Below are 6,712 nucleotides of genomic sequence, written 5' to 3' on the forward strand. Positions count from 1 at the left end.
TGGAGAGAAGTGCGAGGATTACCTAAGCCATAAGTGCTCTAGTACATTCTTACGTAGAAAGAGCTCAACATACGCCAGAGGAGGCGGTTAGAGCTAATCAAGAATAATGATTGGGAGATTCTTTTTCATTCGGGGAAAGCCAATATGGTGGCTGATGCCCTTAGTAAAAAGGAGAGACTCAAGATGATGATGTCTTTTGGAGAGTTTATAAGAGATTTTGAGAAAATGGAAATAGTAGTGAAGGTAACCGGAGCCGGTACCGAAAGGCTGTTTGAGATTGCAATACAGTCTGAATTATCGGAAAAGAACACATTGTGCCAGAAAGAGTGATGAATGAAGGCAGAGAGCCAACAAATAGATAAGAGGTTAATACCGAGAAAGATGAGAAGGGAATAATGAGGTATTCCTACAGAATTTGGGTTCCAAATGTTCAAGAGCTTAAAGATGAGATCTTAGATGAAAGCTAGTTTGAGGAATAAGATTTAGAGCAAACCCTGAATGTGATAGTCAGGGAGGACGCCATCAAGATAGAAGGAACCCATAACATAATGAAGTGGAAAATGAGGATTTTAACGTATAAGATAACCCCAAGTATGGGGAGTAGGAAGAAATATTTAGACTGAGAAAACAAAAGTCGAGCGAGATAAGGAGACCCGAGACGGTACTCCTATACGAAAATTCATGGACCTGTCTAAAAAGAACTTAGACTATTATCCCCAACCACCACCTTGAGGAAACAATGCGGTAGGAAATTCTTTCATGACCTTTAAGTCGCTAAGCTCTCAGAGTTCCAAGGAACAGGTTGACCCAGTCGAGGCAAGAGCCTGGCTAAAGGAAATATAGGAATCATTGGAGATTCTAAATGATTGACGAATCACCAAAGACTGTTTTTGTCACTTACCCTCCTAAGAGAGAGACCACTCGCTGGTGAAGACTAAGAAAGGCACGGAGCCAGAGGTTAGAATAAACTGCTTAAAGTTCAGTCAAATGTTTTCGGGAAAGTAATTCCCAAGGTTATGGAGATAGTGTAAAAGCTTTGGAGCTAGAACAAAAGTGGATGAGTATGATAAATTATGAATCTAAGTTGTAAAAGTTGTCAAGATTCGTTCTGAGGACACGAATCCAGAATGACAGGATGTTTGGAATCAATGCTTATGTTGTGATGGTTCATGAAATAATGATAAGAGAAAGGGAAATAAAAAGGAACTGAAGTGGAAAGGGATATAAAGGCAAAAGAGTTTGAGGTATGATAAGGGAGTCGGGTATGAGGAAACCCTAAAGACTCATAGCAATAGAAATAGAAAAGTATGTAATCGTCAGGATGATGATGATCCACCATGAGTTAAAATTGATGGTTGAAGGCATAAGAGATACATATATTGTACCCCCTTTAAGTTGGGAGGATTCGAGGAAACCTTGAGATAATTCGAAGGATAAATAATGAGACGCGGATAGACTAAGGAGACAAGGAAGTAAGAAATTAGGAAAATTGGATAAAGGAAGTGACCTTCAAGAATGTGAAGTGTAAGACCGGTGGCTTGATACCCAGAAAGGGAGACGCCAGGTATGAGAGATATCCCAACATTGAGGTGACTGTTGAGATAAACAACAAAAGTAAATAAGGAATTATTAAGAAGAAGTTCACGTTGAACATGACCAATATCTTCCAGAACATCCATGTTATCATTACCAAATCAGGAAAGAAAAGCGGATGACCATTGTTATCTTTTAGAGGCCATATGGATTGACCTCAATTTGAATAAGGATGCTATTATGAAGTTAGGTATAGACTATCGAGGTGCGAATGATGAATATGATAATCTATCAGGGATATATGACTTAATTTATTCGTGGAAGGATGCAGGTACCTTTTAAAGGTGGAATTAAGGATAGAACATTGGTAACTTAAAATGAATCCTAGGGGACTGCATAAAGGTTGGCATGTCACCCTTAATAGGGACAGTATGAGTTTTGACAGTATGATTGGGAAAGGGTTAAGGTAACAACAACCTTTAAGAATCAGTGGAGAAATTTTGTAGAAGTATATAGACAATGGTTCTACTATTAGTAAATGGTATGGTGATACGCCCTGTATCTAGGGAATACAGGAGGAACGATTGAAGGATAACCTTAGAGGTTTTATAAGGAAAAAGGTAATATTCAAAATTCTCAAGAATAGAAATGTTGATAAAGGAAATATGACGTAATTATAATGTTGCCAAGTGGGGCACGTGTTAAACCACGAGAAAGTATGGATCGAACCAGTAATGGTCGAAATTATTCAGGGCAATTAGGACTTAAGATAAAAGATGTTCTAATTATGATTGAGAATCAGTCATGACAGTGATTAATCTCTAAAAGACTGAGGCAATAACTTATGGAAAAATAGTGATTTTTTTTTTTACTCATCAGATTTTAAGGAAAGCATTTTCACATAAGCTGTGATTGAAATAAGGTAGAAATTTATTTGGAGGTGGTTAATGTGACATTGACTGTAAGGAAATTTTACTATCAGGAAAGGCCAAAGAGGTGGCCGACACTTTAAAGGTAAGTGGATAATTATAGGCGCGTGTGCCAAAAGAATACAGTGTTGATGGTTAAAAATGTGAAGGTTGAATTATGGTTTGGAAGATTGACATTCCTTCTGATGACTGTGCAATACCCAACCGTAATAGTAGTTGGTAAAGGTTTAATTCGTGTAATCACCATAAACGGGCTATCTATCTTAGAAGATCCTATCTTGAGAATGAGCCTGGACCATGTTTCAAAAGGACTAAACGAACCTTTGAGTTAAGTCTTCAATTGAAGGCATATGATTAAGAATGGTATTAACCTGCTATCGTTGCTTTGAGCGAAACTCTTTTGCAATTTTATCTACTTCATGTCATGAAAGTACGTCAGAGTTTGGAGTGTTCTTCATGAATTGTGATTGGTGGTTATGTTAACTCCTTAGGAGAATTTGATACAACATGTATAGACTCCGTATGGTTAGATATTAAGATTTTATGGAAAAATGAATGACTACAGTGGGTCAGTGGTGGACCATAGTAAGGCAGCAATGATTCTGCGAGTAGTGAGCTGATTACAACCATGAGAGTTGTATTGGAATGGGTGTTGAGATTGAGTACCACTAATCGGGTCGTGGTAGTGTATAAGTTATCATTGATAGACTAATTAAGTAGAGTATCTACCTAGTGAATTATTATTCTTTCTTATCAATAGAGAGTCGTATTATTATACGAGGAAGGTTGCGGTGCAAGCATAGAATTCTAGTAGCGATGATGTATAGAATGAGATCCCAGATTCGATTTTCGATGTCGAGGGAGTTTCAAAGGTGATTGTGTTTAAACTCGAGGAAGAGCATGGGTCCATAGAATGATGGACGGAATAGAAATATTTAGGCATGGGAAATACGATGCTATAATGTTTGATGCTGATATAAATACGTATATGTTTTGTTCTCCTATGACAAACCTTTATAGTTCAGAGGTAGGTTCCAAGCCAGATATTTTGTGGCAGTATATTTTTTTTCATATATACAATTCTCTTCAGTTCGTTCTTTTCTCTTCTTTTCATTTCATGTAAGCTGAGAAGAACAACCCTTCCAGAAGGGGAGGTATTGCCGAATGACTATCTATCTTTGTGATAGAAGCCTAGTAGGATACCACATGTTGTTTAATTGCTTGTCAAGTACTAAAGGCTGGCCACCTTCTGTACTAACTATGCAATATAACAAGTGTTCATGATCATAGTGATCTCTCAACAAATTCCTTTACTTCTAGTTGATTGATCAAATTTTGGAAAATAGAAACAACTGAAAAAGGAGTAATAAAGTGGTGGTAGTATGCGGAATGGAAACACATTCGTGATACTAAGGTTGACGTGGTTATTAAAAGGTTATAGAACGCTAACGAGCAAAAGTATAACCAGTATAATATTAGGAACGGAAGGTAGTAGCGATTACGAACTGGAAAAGAATGGGTATTGAGAAGCAAAAGTTCTAATGATAAAAGCTATAATGAGAGTCTGTGCAATAGACTTGAAAGAATTTGGAATGATCACTTAACGCGGATTAAGTTATCTTACGACAATAGATCATATGTCATTATCAAGATGTCGCCTTATGAGATCCTTGAGGGAAGACAATGTCGATCTCCCTTATGTTAGGATGAAGTTGTAGAGCGCAAGATGCTCGGACCCGCAGTAGTCCAAAGGACCAAGGATATGATAGATCGAATCAGAGGACGGCTGGTAGTAGCCCAAGATGGACATGATAAGTATGTTGATTTGACACGAAAGGATAAAGAGTATGAAATAGGGGACCTAGTAATGTTATAGGTATCCCTTGGAAAGGATTGATGAGGTTCGGAAAGAAAGGAAAGCTAAGTCTACAATTTGTTGGACCTTTGGATATATTAAGACGTTTGGGAAGTTAGCATATGAGCTAGCCCTAACCCCGAACATGTAGCAGGTCGTAACGTGTTTCACGTATCAATGCTAAGGAAGTGTAATTCAGATGCCAGATAAATAGAGGCATATGAGCGCATAGATATGCAACCTGACGTAACCTATATGGAGCAACCAGGAAGGGTTATAGAGTGAAAAGGAACAAGTGCTTAGGAGAAGGATTATCAAACTAGGCAGAGTTTGGTGGTAGAACCACAATGTGGGAAAATTGACTCGAGAGTTAGAAAGTGTAATGCTAAGAAAGTATACCCATTTGTTTTCTATCTGATTCCGGGACGGAATCCTTTTAAGGAGGGGAGACTGTAATGACCCCAATTTTTGAGAAATTTTGAAACCCTTATGAATAGTGTTTTTGCTGAACGAGAAAACTTTTCATGCCACGCTATGTAGGGGTTCTGTTATTGATCTTATGGGATATTATTAGTACTCTATGTGGTATATAAGTGTATGTAAAGATCGTCAGAATCCAATTCCGAACACTTTGATTTTTCCCGGAAATCCACAAGATACGGAGAGAATTGAGTATAAGGTAACAGGATAAAAAGGATTGAAATTAAAGGATTATAGGAGAGGATCATAAAAGGAATATAATATATTGAGAAAGGTTAAGGGAACCTAAGTAATAAGATCCCGGGTATGATCCCTCAAACGATAAACGAGAACGAAAGATAAGCGAACCGTAAAACAAATAAGTGACCAAGAGACAAGCTTGTACAAGAAGCCAGGGATTGTGACATCATCAAACCACAAGGTGTGGACAAGTGGGAGCATAATGACATGTGCAAGGTGACATAAGCATGACATGGGAAGGAAGGAGGTGTGGTGGCTTTGTAACCACACAAATCCAAAGGCAAGAAGGTAATTGACTAAAGCAAGCACAAAAACCAATCAACCAAGCCAAGTAAAATCATTTTCATCAAAAATCAAAAGCAACCAAGGCTTTGTTCTTCATTGCTCACGGCTTTTCACTATTCAAAAGGCAAGAGAAATTCAAAATCCAAGATCCAAGCTTCCTAAATTGGTAAGATAATTCCCTAATCATCTTCATGCTTAGTTAGGACTATATCATGAGTTTAAGCCATTAATTCCTTCTCAATCTTCTTCATTTAATCAAAGAAGAAGACAATGAATAGTGTTTTCAAGTTTTTAACTTGAACTTTTTCTTGTTTTTCTTGAAGATCCAAGCATTCTTAAGACTTCTCAAAGCTTCTTAAGGCTTCCTAGCTCCACCCACCACTTCAAGGAAGGTATACCATCTCCAAACCCTAGATTCCTATATATTATAAGATGATTTTGATTAGTGGGTTGATATTGTAGTTTGTTGTTATGATTTAGAGTTTGGGATTTGGAATGGTAGTGAAATGGAATGGTAATTGTTGTGGTTTTGATTTAAAGGAACTTAAGTATGATTAAAGTTAAGTTTAGGCATAAGTATGAATGATTAAATTGAATTGGTTGGGGTTGTTATGATGTGATAAGGATTGATGTTGGTTGTATGTTGGATTTGAGGTTGGTTTGTGGTTGGTTTTGTATGGTTTAAAATTGGGAAATCGCGTAAACATAGCCGTCGTAACATCCGATTTTCTTTGGACTGTTTATGTGCATAGCATTATGACCCGAGAACCCCCTGCTAGATTATGACCACTGCCATTTTTAGATAGCTCATGTTACGAGCTTCGTTTTGATATGTAGTTCGTTCGATTCCGATGCACGGTTTAGGAGAAACGACCGTTTCAAGTAACGGCGTTTCACGAACGAAACATCTCCCCTCGCCTTACTTTGAAACATAGGTTAAAGACCAAAAAGGGTTAATTAATGTATGAAACATTTATGGTAAGTGTGTTAGGCAGTTGGTAAGACACCCGCGAAGGAATCGCTTTAAAACTCGTAAAGGTTAAATTATTAAAAATGGTGGAGCCGAGGGTACCCGAGTGACTTAAGCGAATCAGTGAGCGCAAAACTAGCGTTAGAGTCTAAGTTAGTTAAAGTATAGATTTACAAGTGATTTTGGTTTAATTCCAACTTACTTGTTGTTTATAGGTTACCAGACTCGTCCCGAGCCATTCGTAACCCCCAGTCGCTCAGGCAAGTTTTCTACCCGTTATACTGTTGCTGTGATGTAAATATATGTATATGCATTATCTTGTGATATTGCATGATTGTTATTAGCAAATTTTGCGATATATTGGAGCATGCTAATATGGTATATATGCATGTCTGTTTCGTAATCTGGTTATCTATCTGT

The sequence above is a fragment of the Apium graveolens genome, chromosome 7 (genome assembly GCF_009905375.1).
Source record: "Apium graveolens cultivar Ventura chromosome 7, ASM990537v1, whole genome shotgun sequence".
Taxonomy (NCBI): Eukaryota; Viridiplantae; Streptophyta; class Magnoliopsida; order Apiales; family Apiaceae; genus Apium; species Apium graveolens.